At 37.6% G+C, this 18,686-nt stretch overlaps 1 protein-coding gene across 7 annotated transcripts in view; it reads left to right on the top strand.

Annotated features, from left to right (window-relative positions):
• LOC118163294 (cadherin-12) overlaps positions 1 to 18,686 on the top strand; it is a 570,217-nt gene that overhangs the window by 341,842 nt on the left and 209,689 nt on the right. The window contains exon 2 of one of the 7 annotated variants that reach the window (XM_035319826.1): positions 18,087 to 18,128. The exons of the other annotated variants lie outside the window; for them this stretch is intronic. The gene's annotated coding sequence lies outside the window, so the exon portion shown is untranslated. The remainder of the gene's footprint in view (positions 1 to 18,086; positions 18,129 to 18,686) is intronic. 7 annotated transcript variants of the gene reach the window in all.

Raw genomic sequence — 18,686 nt, 5'->3', positions numbered from 1 at the left:
TGTCAAACGTATCATTTCCTCTTTTTGAGAGTGAAGAGAGCCTTCCTGTATGGATCTGACTCATTTATGTGCACCAGATTGTTCTGTTGCTGGAAGGGCATCTTTCTCCTATATGTGTCTTATCTGTCAGTATTTTTTAAGGCAATGACTGCATTGTTTTTGACCTATGTATGACGCTAGCTATGTTTACTGTCCTGTGTCCCAGCAGATTGGGATCTGGGGTCTGTTGGAGATGGAGTCCCTGAGATGAATGGCCCCAACCTGGACTCTGAGATCAGATTGGAAAGTTTTTTTGGAGAAATGTATAAGAAACATAGAGCTGAGATTCAAAACAAGGAAGTATCTACACACCTTAACTCACAATAAAACGCTGTCTCACACTTAAATTTAAAAGTTGCGTGTCTGGGTACTAGAATTATTTTGTTCTTCAACTTTCAGAGTACAGTATTTTCAGACCAGTCTCCAAAGCAGATGATGAGAAGTACTTAAATGTCTTTGGTAAGGAGTTTTTGTTTCCAAATTTATATCAGATTTAATATTCTTTTCATGCATGCAGTTACTCACTGAGCACATTAATACTATGTCCAGCACATCAACAATACTTACAAAATACCGTTATGGCTGACTTGCTTAGAGAAATGTTTGAAATTATTTTTTCCCCAGTGAAAGTAAAGAATGCAAACCCACTCATTTTCCAGAAGACAGACAAGACATTTGACCTTTCTTGATCAACAGTGTGTGCTTCAGCAATGATCCCCAAACCCAGCTTTTTGACCTAGGTCATTTAGAGTCTATAAGCATTAGTTTCTTGGCTGCTGTTCTCTTAAGGCTGCCAGAAAGTGCTAAGTGTAATTGTAAATGCAGACACACATTTGCCAAACAGTTGCCAGTGGCTGCTTACTCATTTCACACAGATTTCGGTTTGTTTATGCACTTGAACCACAACCCACAGGACTTGGTTTGAACTGATGACTAGGCTCTGAGCTCCCTAACCATTCCTTCATGTTCTTCAGTCCCCTGCAACCATTTGTACATACACAGGACAGTGTTTATGTATATGTAGCTGAGACAGCATTTTAAGTAACTCTCTTAAAAGTCTATATGAAGATCACAAAGCACATTTACTAAGAATAACTGCAGCATTCTGTCTTCAGGCATATGCGTTCTGTGTGTACATGTTGTAAACTTTCATATATTTCATAATTTTAAATATTTAAGTCTCTCTCTTTAAATTGGTAAATGGCACATAAATACATTGCATTCTCTGTTACAACTGACACTTCCTATTCTTTTTCTGGGTAAAATAGTAGCAATTTAGCGGATGGAGTAAACCCATCTAGTGTAGATCTGCATCACTGTAACTCTAAATGAAAGAAATCCTGATTTACCCTGGTAACTGAAAAAAAGAAAAAAAAAAAAAAAAGAAAGAAAAAAAAGAAGAAAGAAAGCCCCGTGCCTTTCAATAAAGAGACCCCTTTTTATATTACTATGCAATGTGCAATTCTCTAAAGTTACAGATGTTGCTCATGTTCTCATCTTTACATACCTTTCTTCATCTGACCTCCTGGACAACAAGACTCAAAAAGTTTTTTTATTAAAAACAAATAAACAAGCACTGTCCAGCTACCACTCTTTCAGTAATTTGGCCCTTCTACATTTGGGCTGGTTACTTGAAGAAGCGCAGACATTAAAATAAGAGATAAAATATGATAGTCCTAGCTTCTGCCTGAAAGAGTACATATGTCAGAATAAATACAGAGATAAGAGGTGATATTGAGAAAGTAAGTGGTGATAAGGAAAACACTGAAATGAACTTGCTAATTAAAATGCTGTATAAGTAATATCTCTCACATGTCACCCAGCCTTTCTGACCATAGCCTGTTACGAATCCCATGAGTTTTTTCAGCTTTCAAACATTCTTACAGATTCAATGTAAAGACCTATGCTTTCCCCCTGCCCCCCCGCCTTTTTTATGGTGGGGTGGGGGGGGTTCCTCACTGCACATAAATCTATATTTAAATTTTCAGGCATCGCTGTTTTCTCCTGCCTTTGTCCTTATGTCTCATCATCCCCTTCCCCCAACCCCACTTTTATTATTATTTGGGATGGTAATGTCCTTAGTCCAATGCACAGAATGTGTAAGCAGCTAAATTCAGGTCCGTCAATGGATTTCAATGCCACTCTGAATTAACCATCGGATGCAGCACATAACAATTACCTGTCACTCTTTCTCACCCTGAGAGCTGAAATGTATCAGTCAAGGACACTTTGAGTTCCAGTAGCCAAAAAGGGGAGTAATCCTAAAATGGGTGTAGATGAGATATTCTGTAGGGCAGAACACAGCATAGCCATGAGGACAAGCTTCTGGATTGTTTTAATAGGTAGAGTTTTTTAAAAATAAATACAATAAATATTAGAAATTACAGGTTTTCCTGTAGAATTATTTTTCTCTAAGCTTATTATTTACATGGGTAGGGGGGTTTGTTTGTTTGGCTAGTTTTTTTTTGACTCTGCCTGGAACTCCCTTGGACATTATCTTCCAACAAACAATGGCCATTTTTTGCAAATGCTTTCTAAAGGTCACCTTTTTTTTAATCAACTCACTTTTTCTGTAATAACCGTATGACATTTTTTGCCCTATTTGTGATCAATGAGCATGAATATTTTAAATGGAAAACACACACGCTTAACTGTATCTTCTAAATGTTGCTGTTATGGTTTGAGCAGGGGGGAGGGAGTTTCAGGAGGACAATGCTGAACATTGAGAATTACCATTCTTCTCACACTGCCTAGTGGCTGTACAGCCCTTTCTGTTATTAGATGCCTAGGGCTGCTTTTTCAGGAAAAAAAAAAATGACAGGATGCTATGTTTTAATTTTATTTTGAATGCATTTGATATAAATCTTCCTTACTGATGAAGAAAGGTGGAACTGGTTACCATGCAGCTTACCTGTTTCGATCAGTGCAGGTTGTACCAGGTAAAACACACTGATCTACCAAACATTTCTAAATGCAGCATTTAGGTGCACCAGTCATTCTGCTTTCTACTGGCTGTTCTTTAGGTTTCCTTTGGACAGATACCATGGTAGAGAAATAGTTCATTACAACTTAAAGCATCCTTTAGCACATGTAATTCTCTGACACTCTTCCTCTGACTCTGTGTCTGTATGTCTTGTGCAAAAATGGTTAATTAATGGAACAGAACTAGAACTACCCTATCTAAAACTATAAATCATGTAAGTACTGAAGGTTGTATCTGTTTGGTGCTACATGGTTTTTCTGCCTTTCTTGTTTTTAAATTGCTCTGTTGACGAATAATGGTTTGGTATTATTGATGTCCAGAGTAAAACTATGATGCCATTTTTGGCATCATTCTTCTGAATTTTCTGATAGGAAATTTTACCTTTTCCCAGTAAAAATAAGCAATAATGCGTGTATTGGAGAATTTCTCCTTCAGAGCCCTTCAGTAATAATGTCCCCAGCTAGAAATTGCTCTTCTTGCAAAGAAACAAACTTGGGTCATATGGGTCTAGGTTTCATGGGATATATAGGTATATTATATAAGTGCAATTCATAAGGCATAAATGTGATGTTTTAAATAGCTTGTCAGGAAAAAGATGTGATTTTTAATGCAGATCTACCAAATATAATGTCCTTTAGTAGCATCAGTACCCCTGAAAGCAGGCATTTGAAAAGACAGAGAGATCCATAACACCAAGATAAATGTTGTGACTAGCATATAAGAAAAAAACATAATACAAGGAAGTAAAAAAATATGTCCTGTCAGAAATCAAAGAAGTTGTTGTAATCAAAATTATTGTTCTAGTTTTCAGTTTCTTTTTAACTATCCAATGAAGCACTGGCCTTTATCAATATTAACATATTTTTTTCCCTTAAATTTCCCTTAAAAATTAACATCGTTAATTTTTTTTTTTTTTTTTAATTCTGACCCATAGTTAGGAATACAAATAAAAATCTCACTATTTATTTTTATTTGTCAACAATCCATAGCTCCAATACTAAACTGAAATATGGACACAGAAAGGGAAATTAATTCCCTTTCTAGGAACCATTTGAAGTATGACTTTATAATTTTGTATAAGAATGTAATCACATGTATGTTGGAATTTGAAATTCCAAAACTTAAAATTCTCAAGCTCTCCATGAAACCAAATGTTATTTTATCAAATTTTATCAGCACTGTAAAGAGATCTATAATCAGATATATATAAGATATATAATCTTATTCATTTTTGAGACAATATACTTTGCTTTATGGATGGTATCATGAAAACAGCCCTTCTGTAGTAAGGTTGTTGTACAAAGCTATAACCTAGCCTTATTTTCATTAAAATTGATTTAATATTTACCAACCACAGGATGGAAAGAAGTTATGGAGTCTGCTCAGTATATTGCCTCCAAGTTAAATAGCCAACAACAACAGAATCTAGGTGAAGATTTAACTTTTCTGACATGAACAGGAGCTGGATCAAGGTATCGCTGTGAGGTACACTGAATATGAATGATAGCATTAGAAAATCCAGCTGAGTAGGTAGGATTGAAAACTCCCCCCAACTCCCTGCCACGGCTTTGAAGTTTCACAGACCACGTAAACAAAGTCTCAGAGCTACTGTCATCCTGATTTCTTCTCTGCTGTGTACAGGGTGAGGTGGTCATTTTGTGGCCATGCATAATGGACAGGCTCCTTCTTTGAGTGGTCGTTAAGCCACAAACAGTGCCATGTTCTGGACAGTACCGTAGCTCTGGCCATTTGAGCCTCGGCGAGGCTGTGATTACTTCTGTGAGGCCATCAGCACTTGCTGAGCTTTTTCTCTCGGACAAATAAAAGTATGTAGTATAATTATTTTTATCCCCTTCCCATATTCTTTTGCCATTTAATACTTAATTTGGCTCTCTCATTGCCTACAGAAAGGCTTCACTTTCCAACATTTGGAAAGTGCTACATCTACCCCACATAAAGTTAAGACATTGTATCCTTCTAGCTTTATTTTAGCAGACCAAGGGTTACCCTCTGCAACTTGTTATCATGATGTTCCCTTTTCTGTGCCTAAGGAAATAACGAGGCACTGGCTTGACAATACCTAATTCAAACTTTTATATGAGATTGGCTTGTGATCACAAATTGTTCTAATGTCAGATATTAACCTGGGGATTATTGTAGCCATAAACAGAAGCACTTGTAGTTTGGATTAAGAAGTTGGTGGGGGAAGAGGGACTGATGCTATATTTCTTGCTGAATATGGAAGCAGTATATTTATTTTCACTAACAATGGCAGCCAGTAATTACAGCCTTTTCTCATTCTCCTGCCTCAGGGGAACTGAACTGCTGCTGTCTCAGGGGAGGCTTAGCTGCTACTGGCTGCTGCCATTTAACACTTCCTATTCTCCTTTGAACCTGTCTGTGAACCACTTCTCGTTTCCTATTCCTGCTTCTTTGCTTTCCCTGAGAAATATGTTCCTGTAATGCCCTTTAAAGTAAGTTTAGATATCTGTGCAAATAATATGGTTTAAACACCTGATGGAGGCTAGCAACCATAAATCTTGAGTTCCAGGGAGTCTTTATCTGCAACAAACTCCCCCTCCTCCCAGTATCTGAATGTACTTTCTTAAGATTGCAGATAATATATATTTACTTTTCCTTGTTTTTTCTAACACACAGTTGAGATTACAGCTGCTTATTTCTCAACTGTATCATATGAAACAGTATTCTTACCTTTATGAGTGATCTCTTTGATGCAAACATACCAGACTTCCTGCACTATGTCAAGAACTGTGTAGATTATCTGGAGTGCCAAAGGAAAAAAAAAAAAGGGGGGGGGGGGTAACTTTTACTTTCTATAAACAAAATATAGATTTTCTAAATTATGCTTCTTATTAATATGAAGCTATGTTTCTTTTCTCCTCTTCTCCTTCTTTCTAATGCCAAATAATTGAAATCTAACTAGTGGTGATTTTTACTGGCAGATAAGTGAGTTCTTTCGGTGAATATGTTAGTAAATGTATTGGAAAAATAAAAAGGTATTTCTCTGAGCATACACATACGTGAACACATTCATTTTGCATATAATGAGCAGATAAATCTTTAGCATTGTGTAAAGTAAGTTTTATTACCCCAGGCATGAGATGTGTATGTAGTCATTCAGACCTTACATACTTTGGATGAGGAAAGTGATATACCCTCATTCTTTGAGTGGAAATTTCCTAAACACATCCCGTTTTCCAATTGTTTATTTACTGCTATTTCTTTCTCTTAATTATCTTCAGTCTAAAATCAGACTATCTGCTATTCTTTGCAAGTACTACAATTGCCGTTTCACCAGGACAGACTCCCCACTTAGAAGAAATTCTCCCTTTCCCCTCACCTGGATTCTTTGCTTGGTAACCCAGCCTCCACCATTTTTAAGCAGGCACCAAGTCAAAGGAACAAAACAGAATGTGTCAGATCAGCTCATGTTAAAGGGCTTTTACGGTACACCAGATCCACATATATTCACACACTGTTTTTTAAAATCTTTTTTCATCCTTGTGTATGATTTTTCTTCCTGCATGATTCTAAGGGAATCCACAATGGTCAAACAGAATAAAACATCTGTCCAATCATACTTTTTTAAATCAGACTGCATTGGGCTCTTTAAAATGTTATTAATTTAAATCTGCAGACTATGTTTTTATTCTGCTATTTGGAAGGGTGATGCATTTGCAGGACCCAAACAAATGTGAGCTATATGGGACAGTCCAAAAGAGAATGTAATGGTACGGTATAAGGATTAATTGTGAAAGTAATCATGTTCGTTTTCTAATTATTCAAGTCTTAATTACAACTGTGTTGGCCCAATTAGTTCAAAACACAAGGCTAATGTTAGGGTTGGGTGGATACTCAGCATCTGTGCATAAGTAAGAGGCATCTGTTGCCAAGTGGTGAAGTGATGGAAAGTGTCAACTCACCAGCTGTGAAGTCAACAAAGCTCTTAAAAAACAAGTTTGAGCCAACACAATGATTTAGCACATTTGGGGGAATGTAAAGCTTACCACACATGTATACTTAGCTAGCTGTTATCACCTAGTGGGACTGAAATCTAGAGCAACTGTGCATATTTAAGTCTTTGTGTGCTCTTTCAGCAATGCCCTGCCTGACAAGGATTTGTTTGTGGTGGGGAATCTGTCAGTGACACTTCTGCCCATCAGTGCTTTAGGGTTGAATTTGTTGTTTGTTTGTTTTTAACTTGAGCAAACTAGAGAACAAAATACTGAAATATTAAGATGAATATCTTCTCCAAAGAGGGTTGGCTTTTCTTTCCTAACACCAGTTTCCCCATTCCCTATAGTTCTGTAAGGAGAGACAGTTGTATTGACAGTCAGTTTTACCTTGCCCATTGTTTATTGCTATCAATTCCAAAAAGACAGGACTTTTATGATTCTGACTATTGATACTGATCTTAGTAATTTCTAATATTGCCTGCAGAGATTGAGGATATTAATAGTCTCACTAACGTTACAATGGTGTGTTTAATATTTATGTGTTATTAACATTTAATGGCAACGTGTAAACTTTACTGAAAGATAATCAATTGTTCAAGAACAAAAGAAGAAGGTGAACATTAAAGCCTTGGATGGAATTATATTGAACACTAATGCATTCACTTTTGACCTAGTTCTGAATTTTACAGATTTTTTGTCAGTGACTTCATTTGCATTACTTTCAAGTTTTTATTTATTCACATATCAGAAAGTACAGATGGAGTAGTGGTTAGATTCATTGTAGTCTGATAATGTTGTTAATTTACATAAAATGTATAGAGTGTTTGGTACTACACTACAGTGTGATGGAAAATGAGCTCAACTTTCAACATTGCCTCCACAAGATTTTTCAATTACATTGTAATAAAATTAAACAGAGTTACAGCGCAGTTCTAGCATTCTGGATTGGGCTTTTCTTTTTGTAAATTACAACAAGAAAGCCTTTGATTTCCCTGCTGTTGGAGCAAATAACCCTTTTTAGTTTAGGTTTGTACTTTAATAAAAACCTTTTGCTTTAAAAATATGTCTATGTCAGTATTGCAATACTTGAGCTATATTATTAAAGCAGCACCCTGATTGTACAAGAGAAGCTAAGCAACTCAACTCACCTCTGTTAAGAAATGTATAAATAAATACAGCTGCTTCTGAGCAGGTGTAACGAAGCGTAAACTTTGTGGTTGAAAAAGGAGGACTTTGAACTTAGGAAGCATGTTTTTTATAGTCTCGAACTATTTACATGTTCAACGCCTGCCCATTTCATACTCACAAGGAAAATTCAGAATTACTCCAAATTATAATGCACTTTGTGTATAAATGTATATGTAGTGGTGTAATGATAGAGACAGTAGTTTGTTAGGTTTAACTAATATTACTTGACCAGTTGTACCAAGGGTGTTACAAACTCATGGAAGATCCAAAGCTGACACCTCCACCACTGAGCCACCAGTGTGACTGTAGTATTTCTGTAAATGGGGAATAGAAGAAGTGGAGTGAGACACATGGCAATTAGTTATACGTTATTTGGGTTTCATCTTCCTGTCACAGTAGTGGCTGTATTTCACCTGCAAAATGACCTTTCCTTTTAAATCATAATGACAATGCGAATAGCATGTGTATACTTTAACTAAACAACTTACCAGTTCAAGTGGGCTGCCTCAGCTGTAAGACATGAACTCAGAAGTGATAAAGCATGGCACTGCTTTAGTAAAATGGAATAAGAAATCATTCTGACAGAGCCTAGATCTTGGTCTGGGTTGCTGAATGGGCTTGGTTGTGGGATTTAGTTTTTTTTTTTTTTTTTTTCCTTTCAAGGTCGATGTCCTTTTTTTTTTTTTTTTCTGTAGAGTACATCTTACATAACACTATAGGAAGAAATGCAAGGTGGCTAGGTTAATGCTTGTGGTGTCAAAATGGACTCTGTAATGCAGGCAAGTGGTACCTGAGAAAGTGTTGCTAGTAGTTTGCCTATAAAGGCAAACAGTGACTGCCAGATGATCAGACTACAAGCCTTTACTAGGGGCTCATTATGAATTATTTTTAAAGTAAATATCTCAGTCTGTCAGTAGGTAAAGAAGCTATTTCCCCTTTCTTTTGTTTAATTCTCCTGACTACATGGAATTAGAGAGTGGAAGCTGTCGCTGTGATGTTAGAATAATGATAATAAGTTATGTCTGGGAACTGATTTTCATCTATCAGATTTGTAGACATCTTTAAAATTGCAGAAGTATTCAGGCAATTAGCACTAGAAATAATACATTTTTCCTGTCAATTCCCAAGCTATCCATTGCTAAGGCAGGAAACATGATTAAGCCGAGTAGCAATGATTTTTTGAAGATGACTTGACATTTGTGTGTGATAAGAAGAACATATTTTTAAAATACCTGTTCCATAGTCACACAGATGACTTGTTGCAATGGGTCTGTATAACTAGCTCATCTTTCGTGAAACTCTGTCTGGGGTCTGAAAGCAGCAAACTTGTGCTCTTCTGATCACAAAGGAAGATAATGTTTCCTTTTTTGTTGTTCCATTTTATATGCTAGAACAATGGTAAAGCCTCAATTGCATGTAAAGTAGGCTAGAATAGCTCTGTTTTTACCTAATCCCCCTCCTTGTACAACCTCCTGTGATATATATCACTACCTTATTTGTGAGTAAAAACTGTGCAAAGTTAGACCTTGTCTCAAGATTAAACACCTTATATTCAATGTTTATCAACCTTTTTAAATATTCTTTTGCAATAAAAGAAAGGCTGTGGTTCACCTAAACCAATGAGGGAAAATAGCGTAGACAGACCATTTGACTACTGATGTAAATAAGATGGCATTTCTTTAAAACATTTGTTCCAGGCTTGAAGGATTGCTGTCTCATCATTTTTTTTTTTCACATGGTCAAGTTGTCATTTTCTTCAAAGACATTCTTTGTGAAGACCACCTAGGTCACATTAGCGGTTGAAGTTTGAAAGTGCACCTTGAAACTGCATACAACATGTAAACACTTCTCTCAGTTAAATACATTATATCATGTCTCAAACATATTGTCAAGTGACTTCAGTGAAATTATTCCAGAGTATTATTAGTTTTCTTAAGATACTGGCAGCATCTCTCTGATAGAATCACATCTGCATTTTCTTCTATTTGAGAGTAAATTGTTATTGTCATGTAAATAAAAGAAATTATAAAAGGTCATATGCCTAGATAGAAAGACACTGTGTATATCTCATCACTAAAAATCACACTGTATATCTCATCACTCAATTCACACTGAGGTCAACAACACATTTGCTTTGCCAATTCCTCAACTGAGTTTTTTTCAACTGTACTGACTTCATTCAGCTGTTCATATTTACATTATAGTGGGAAAAAAAAATATATATATATATATATATTGGATCTACATCTGGTGGAAGATCTGCCATATTAATTTTAGTGTTACTGGATCAAGATCTGATATTCTGTTTTTCAAAAGGGAAAGAAGACAGAACCACGTCTTTAAAACATGTGAGAAGCTGTCCTTGTAATATGTTTTTACAGCATCTCACACAATACTATGTTCATCCATGTCATGATCAATCCTTTGAAGAAAAAAACAACCATAAGAAAAATACATACAACTATGGATTCCTGGTGTAATGGTATCTGGACTCTGTATGCGTTCTTTATGACAATTATTTGTTTTCCTGTATTGCTCTGTAGCTGATTTTTCCAACTAATAACCTTGAGTCATCAGCACACTGGTGCAGAAAGCGTAGAGTATTAAAGACAACATGAAGCTTTATATGTAAAATATCAATTTCCAGGGAAAAATAAAATGATGCTAACCATGGCAAAGCACTATGCTCCTTTGTTAATCATTGCAGATTAATTTATGTCAATTAACTTGCAGTTCTACGGGATGTGATCACTAGGAAGGAACTGTTTTTATAGTGTCCTGTACTGAACTCTAGTAGTCATGTAGTTCTTGCGTACATTCACAGAATCACAAAATCACAGAACCATCTAGGTTGGAACAGACCTCCAAGATCACCTTGTCCAACCTCTGACCTAACACTAACAAGTCCTCCAGTAAACCATAAGCTCTACATCTAAACATCTTTTAAAGACCTCCAGGGATGGTGACTCAACCACTTCCCTGGGCAGCCTATTCCAATGCCTAACAACCCTTTCAGTAAAGAAGTTCTTCCTAATATCCAACCTAAACCTCCCCTGACACAACTTTAGCCCATTCCCCCTCGTTCTGTCACCACACATGTGGGAGAATAGACCACCATCAACTCGCTACAGCCTCCTTTCAGGTACCTGTAGAGTGTGATAAGGTCACCCCTGAGCCTCCTCTTCTCCAGGCTGAACAAGCCCAGCTTCCTCATGCGCTCCTCATAAGACTTGTTCTCCAGACCCCTCACCAGCTTCGTTGCCCTTCTCTGGACTCGCTCAAGCACCTCCATGTCCTTCTTGTAGTGAGGGGCCCAAAACTGAACACAGTACTCAAGGTGCGGCCTCACCAGAGCTGAGTACAGGGGGACAATCACTTCCCTAGCCCTGCTGGCCACACGGTTTCTTATGCAAGCCAGGATGCTGTTGGCCTTCTTGGCCACCTGAGCACACTGCTGGCTCATTCAGCTGACTACCAACTAATACTCTCAGGTCCTTCTCTGCCAGGCAGCTTTCTAACCACTCATCTCCTAGCCTGTAGCATGGCTTGGGGTTGTTGTGCCCCAGGAGCAGGACCCAGCGCTTGGCCTTGCTGAGCTTCATACAGTTGGCCTCAGCCCATCGGTCCAGCCTATCCAGATCCTTCTGCAGAGCCTTCCTACCCTCGAGCAGATCGACACACGCACCTAACTTGGTGTCGTCTGCAACCTTACTGAGGGTACACTCGATCCCCTCATCCAGATCATCAATAAACATATTAAAGAGAACTAGCACTAGTACTGAGCCCTGGGGGACTCCACTAGTGACCGGCCTCCAACTGGATTTAACTCCAGTCACCACGACTCTTTGGGCCTGGCTACCCAGCCAGTTTCTAACCCAGCGAAGTGTACGCCAGTCCAAGCCAAGAGTAGCCAGTTTCTTGAGGAGAATGCTGTAGGAAACAATGTCAGAATCCTTACTGAAGTCAAGGTAGACCACATCCACAGCCTTCTCCTCATCCACCAAGCGCGTCACTTTGTCATAGAAGGAGATCAGGTTCGTCAAGCAGGACCTGCCTTTCATAAACCCATGCTGACAGGGCCTGATCGCCTGGTTGCCCTGGAAGTGCTGCGTGATGACACTCAAGATAATCTGCTCCATGAGCTTCCCTGGCACTGAGGTCAAACTAACAGGCCTATAGTTTCCCTGGTCTACCTTCCGGCCCTTCTTGTAGATGGGCGTCACATTTGCTAGCTGCCAGTTGACTGGGACCTCCCCTGATAGCCAGGACTGCTGATAAATGATGGAAAGCGGCTTGGCCAGCTCTTCCGCCAGTTCTCACAGCACCCTCGGGTGGATCCCATCTGGCCCCATTGACTTGCGTACATCTAAGTAGCAGGTCGCCAACCATTTCCTCGTGGATTGTGAGGGCCACATCCTGCTCCCCATGCCCTTCCGCCAGCTCAGGGAACTGGGTATCCAGATAACAACTAGTCTTGCCGGTAAGGTCTGAGGCAAAGAAGGTATTAAGCACCTCAGCTTTTTCCTCATCTCTCGTCACTAGGTTTCCCCCCCACATCCAGTAAAGGACGGAGATTCTCCTTAGTCCTCCTTTTTGTGTTAATGTATTTATAAAACATTTTCTGTTGTCTTTAACAGCAGTAGCCAGAATGAGCTCCAGATGAGCTTTGGCCTTTCTAATTTTGTCCCTACACATCCTTAAAACATCCTTATAATCCTTCTGAGTGGCTTGCTCTCTTTTCCAAAGATCATAAACCCTCTTTTCTTTTCCTAATCTCTAGCCACAACTTTCTGTTCAGCCAGGCCAGTCTTCTTCCATGCCAGCTCATCTTTGGGCACACTGGGTCAGACTGCTCCTGAGCCATTAAGATTTCCTTCTTGAGGAGCGCTCAGCCTTCTCCTCTGTCCTTCAGGACTACCTCCCAAGGGCCTCTGCCAACCAGTGTCCTGAACAGCTCAAAGTCTGCCCTCCCTAAGTCCAAGACAGCAGTTTTACTGGTCCCCCTCTTGACTTTTCCAAGAATAGAGAACTCTACCATTTCATGGTCACTCTGCCCAAGACAGTTCCCGACCACCACATTCCCACCAGTCCTTCTCTGTTTTTGAACAGAAGGTCCAGTGGGGCACCTCCCCTGGTAGACTCACTAACCAGTTGCATCAGTAAACTATCTTCCACGCTCTCTAGAAACCTCCTAGACTGCTTCCTCTGAGCTGTATTGCATTTCCAGGATATGTCTGGGAAGTTGAAGTCCCCCATGAGGACAAGAGCTGATGATTTTGTAACTTTTGTCAGCTGCCTGTAGAATTCCTCATCCGTCTCCTCATCCTGGTTTGGTGGTCTGGTCTGTAACAGGATGCTGTAACCACCAGGATGCTTGCCTTGTTGGCCTTCCCACCAATCTTAAGCCACAGGGACTCAACGTTACCATTCCCAGACCCAGTGTCAAGTTCCACAACAACAAAACACTCTCTAATATAGAGAGCCACACCACCACCCCTTCCATGCTGCCTGTCCCTTCTGAAGAGCCTATAGCTAGTCACTGCAGCATTCCAGTCATGGGAGTGGTCCCACCACATTTCAGTCATGGCAGCCAAGTCATAGCTGGCCTGCTGCACAATGGCTCCCAGCTCCTCTTGTTTGTTGGCCGTGCTGCATGCATTAGTGTAGATTCACTTCAGCTTGGCCATTGCCTACTCCCCTCGCCCTGACGTTGTTCTCCCTGGCACACCTCTAATGAGCCTTATTCCGTCCCCGTCCCCCTTCCTACCTAATTTAAAGCCCTCACAATGAGCCAGCTCCTGCACTAGTGTCTGTTTTCCACTTGTATTCAAATACAGAATGTGAACATAAAACAGAGTAGGGGTCATGAAGTGATTTGTCCAGGTGGCTATGAAGGCAATACAGACCAGTCACCCTGCCAAACCAGAGCAAAAATTCTTTTTGGAATTTTGTTTTGGCGTGTTGAATTTTTTCTCCAGTTTTCTGTCTGGACAGGAACAAAACAGAGAAGGAAAAAAAAGAGAAGGAAAATAACAGTGCTTATTTTCTCTAATACATATTATACTTCATAAGACATGAGGAAACAGGCACTTGCCTGTTAAAAAGTCAAGAACAGTTGTTCTGAACACTATATGAAGGACACTGATGGTTCTTTTTATACCCCTACAACTTTCTATATGTGAAGTCAAGACTATATCTCCTACCTACTTCCTGTATCTGCAGGAACTCTAATGACTTGGTTTGATTTCAATATGTGAAGTTATTGCACAAAACCTTCTTACCTTTTTTTCAAGGAGTCTTATCATAAAAGTAGCATACCAGACACAAATCTGTTTATCCCATGCTTTTTAAAAACCTTATTTTTAAAACTTCATTTAAAGAAATAACTTACTGATTCTGTAATCAAATGTTATTTATTTATTTATTTATTTATATTTGGACATAACTTCCTCTCAGTAGTTATTAATAAAACTCCTCATTATTCATAGTATCTCTTTAGTTTCTAGCTTCTCCTTCTTGCTTTTAGTAACTTTCACTTCAACATAAATTAGAATATTCTGAGAGTATTCCTATTGCAGATGTTAACTTGTCCCATATTCGTAAGAATTCTGTTTTAATTATAAACTGAACATGAGAACTATACTGTCAGCTGGATTCTGTGCTGTGTGTTTAGGACTAATTCAAGTCCCAGTGATGTGAACAGTTTCCTTATCGACTTCCCTGTGAGATGGATTAAGCCCTTAGGCAGTCCTTCAACTCAGGTTTTCTAATAGCTTATGCAGCAAATAGGAAGAACTAAAGCATATCTCAGTTATTAACCACTTTAACAATAAAGTGTGGGAGTAAATGCAAATGTACCATTGAACAGGGAGAATATAGTAATTATAGCTCATGGCTCCCCTTTTCATAATAACAAATTCTGTATGAATGAAACCAGAAAATAATCTAGCATTATTCCTCCATTAATTTTATATGAAATTCTGTAAATGAATTAAGCAGTCATCAGAATAGTTAATTCAATTGAAGTAATTAGGGTACAAATCCATACCGATTTATGCCTATACTCCTTTATGTTACCCACCTTTCTTTTTTTTTTTTTTTTTTTTTTTTCCCTTCATTTTAGACACGCTAAACTTGAAATTCCATAATGTTCCTTTATTTTGATGCTCTCTGTCATCCTGGTATTTCCTGTCAATGATAATTTTCTTTTCTTCTGACTACACTAAGAAAGAGATGACTAAGGTTCTTAATAAAACGACTGTATATGTCACTTCTATGCATACTGCACAAACTCTGTCTTGCAAATAGCCAGAAAATGATTCCCACTTAACCACAAGAGCAGAATTCTGTGCAACGTACATAGTTGAAAATAAAAACAATGGGAAATGTAGGATAATACGCTGTTTTTTATGTTACTAGCATTAAATTGATGTGAATTGTCTTAGCGTATTCTAACTTCCCAAATTCAAGTCAAACATTGTCATCACCTTGGATTACCCATCCTTAAGGAATATAAAATAAAAGACTGTATGAAAGAACTGTTTCAGTTGCTGCCTGTTTCAGACAGTAGCAATGGAGCTGAAGTGATCTTTGTATACCTTGGAGAGCTGTATTTTAAGTACAGTATGATGATATTTTCAGGGGAAGCCTGAATCTCTTAATCTGATAATAAAATCACTTCTTACATTGTAATAACATTTGCAATACCACTACCAAAAAAGAGAATGCCAGAAGTTGAAGCTTATCCTATGAAAGTGGTGACAGTTGAGTTCAGAGTTAGAAAGAGAAGCAGAAAAGTTCTGTGAAATCACCCTCAATGCCTCTTTGACTTTACTCAAGTCATATGCTGTATTCCCATATCTTCCATCTTAAAGGAATACACAAAGAACACCAAAACTCATTCTTTTTATTTTATTTACCAGCTAAGCTTTATGCTAAGCCAGCTTAATGCCTTATGCTTCATCAGCTTCCCACATGATCTTAATGGAGCATGAGGAGGATCAGACCCACATCCAAAAATTTGTTCAGAGAATTGTAGGATTTCATAAGCAAAAGTTAAGAGACTCAATTAGGACTTTCTCCTTCTTAAGTTAAAACCATTCTAGTTGCCCATGTAGTTTTGGAATATTTCATCTAAAAAAGAGAAAGAAAAAAATAAATTTTCCCTATGTGAGAAATTCCATATCATTGCATCCAGCTGCCTTTTGGATTGAGAATTCAGGACCTATCAGTATTTACAGAGTTTAATAGGGAGTTTTTGTTAGAGGTGTCATAAAATGGGAAAGGCTAGATAGCTAAGAGAAATTTCAAGAGAGGAAGTACTTCTGTGAAAAGTATGGACTGCACTGCTTCCTCTCTCTGAAGATAATGTTGAACATTTGGAGTCCAAGCAGGGTCTCTGAAACCAACCCTGAACAGAGGACACATTTTCAGGCTAGCTAGCCAAATGTATCAGAGTTTTCCATTTGATTTTTCTGATTCTTGAATATGGATTTAGTTTTGTTTTTGTTGTTGTTGTTTGTCTACATTCAGATGTGAATGAGAGACCTAGCAAAGTAGCAATAAATCAACACAACTAACCAATAAAAAGATTGCTGCTATTATAATTAGTTTTGTACACATCTGAATATCTACAGATTGCCTGGAGATTGTCAAATCTATAATAGAATTTGAAAATTGTGATTTGTCCAAGCTACTGTGTCCAAACAAGAACTTATGTTAAGGGACAAAATGCAATCAGGTAGATAAATATTGATTGAAGCTATTCTATCATTAAAGAAACATTGTCAAGAACAACAACAAAACAACAACACCAAAAAACAATTATTTGATTTCTGGTTACCAGAAATGTTTCCTCTTGAGTTTCATCTTGTATTTCATTTGCATTTGAGGCTTTAAAAGACATTGAACTACTATGGTGAAAGCTATAGATGATAGAGTTTAAAATTTGCTCTAGTCAATTTTTTCAGTAGATATCAGATTCCTTTTTTTTTTTTTCAAAACTGGTGAAAATAGGTAGAAGAACTCTTATGCTATCCGTGCATCTTCTAGGCCACAGGAACTGAAACCACTGGAAATAACATAACCCTAGAAATTAATTCTATGCATTATGCACAATTAAGTAAGAGCCATGGAAAGCAGTTACCTGGGAAGCAGCAGGTTCTGTCAGAGGTATAAAAGCTATAGGTAGCATTTAAGTTACAGTTCACCACCTATCCTTATTATATTCTGATGGAAGATTCTGAAAATTTTCAGTTAGTATCAACAGAACTTTGTATTTGTGTGGTGTGCTTGTGTGTGTGAAACTATGCTTGTATAGCAAATACAATTCAGAAGAGCTAGTGGTTTATAGTTTTGAAAGTAGTAATATGTGAGAAATGAGAACTCATAGATCCCACAGACATGAAGCTGTGTTGCAAATTTAGAAAGTTGCTAGCATCAGAAATAACTTTATTTCCATATTTTATCCATAATTGCCTTAAATGAAATTGGTTCAGATACTTTCGTATAAAAATTAGGGTTTTCAGTTATTGTGATTCATAGCTATATAATTGTTCATAAACTATTATTTATGCTGTTGTATGTATGGCATGACAATGTTAAGTAATTCACAGGTGAAGAAATACAAGAGGAGTATTTCAAAACATCTTATATAAAAAAAGTTTCCAAACTTATTTAAGCATGTGATTAATGGTATTGAGTACAGTAAGACTACTGACATACTTAATTTAAAGACACACAAAGTAATTTGCTAGTAAGAGTCAAAGGCAGGCATGGAACTGGCTAGTTTTTCAGGTCAGTGTTTTGAATTGGATCAGCTCTCAAAAAAAACAGGTTCTCTGTTGAAATAGAAAGAAGGGGTTTCAAGAGATTCCCTTTTCTGTCTTGTGCCATCACAGCATAAATCCAGTGGGTGGTGAGCAGCTGCACCTTTCTCTGAAGTGGGTTTACAAGTGTGAGCACTAACTACCTCTATTCATCAGTTTTTTTCTTTTCTTTGATGTTTTATTCTTTTTCTTCACAAAATTTATAATAACATTAACCCATGTGAAATAGTTGCAAAATTCAAGACAAAAATGGTCAAAGCTGTAAAATTAATTTTTGATATCTTTCAATATTTGGTGTAGAAAGGAGCAGCTTGAAAAGGCAATGAATATGCAGAACATCAACACAAATTTTGGCTAAGAACTTAGACAGTTATTTTTTATCAATCTAACTGAATTTAACTCAATTTGCTTAAGACCATTGTAAATATATTTATAGAATTGTATTTCTAGACTGTGTGAGCTGCTATGATTTTCACTATACATGCATTCATATTTTTCACTTTTGTTTTGAGATATTAGCTAATCAGTAAGAGGTTTCTGGAGTGGAGAAGAATCCAGTATTCAGAAGGATGCAACCCTTCTTTTCTTTTCTTTTCTTTTCTTTTCTTTTCTTTTCTTTTCTTTTCTTTTCTTTTCTTTTCTTTTCTTTTCTTTTCTTTTCTTTTCTTTTCT

This window comes from Oxyura jamaicensis, chromosome 2, assembly GCF_011077185.1.
Source record: "Oxyura jamaicensis isolate SHBP4307 breed ruddy duck chromosome 2, BPBGC_Ojam_1.0, whole genome shotgun sequence".
In the NCBI taxonomy this organism is placed as follows: domain Eukaryota; kingdom Metazoa; phylum Chordata; class Aves; order Anseriformes; family Anatidae; genus Oxyura; species Oxyura jamaicensis.
This window is presented reverse-complemented; position numbering and strand designations above follow the sequence as displayed.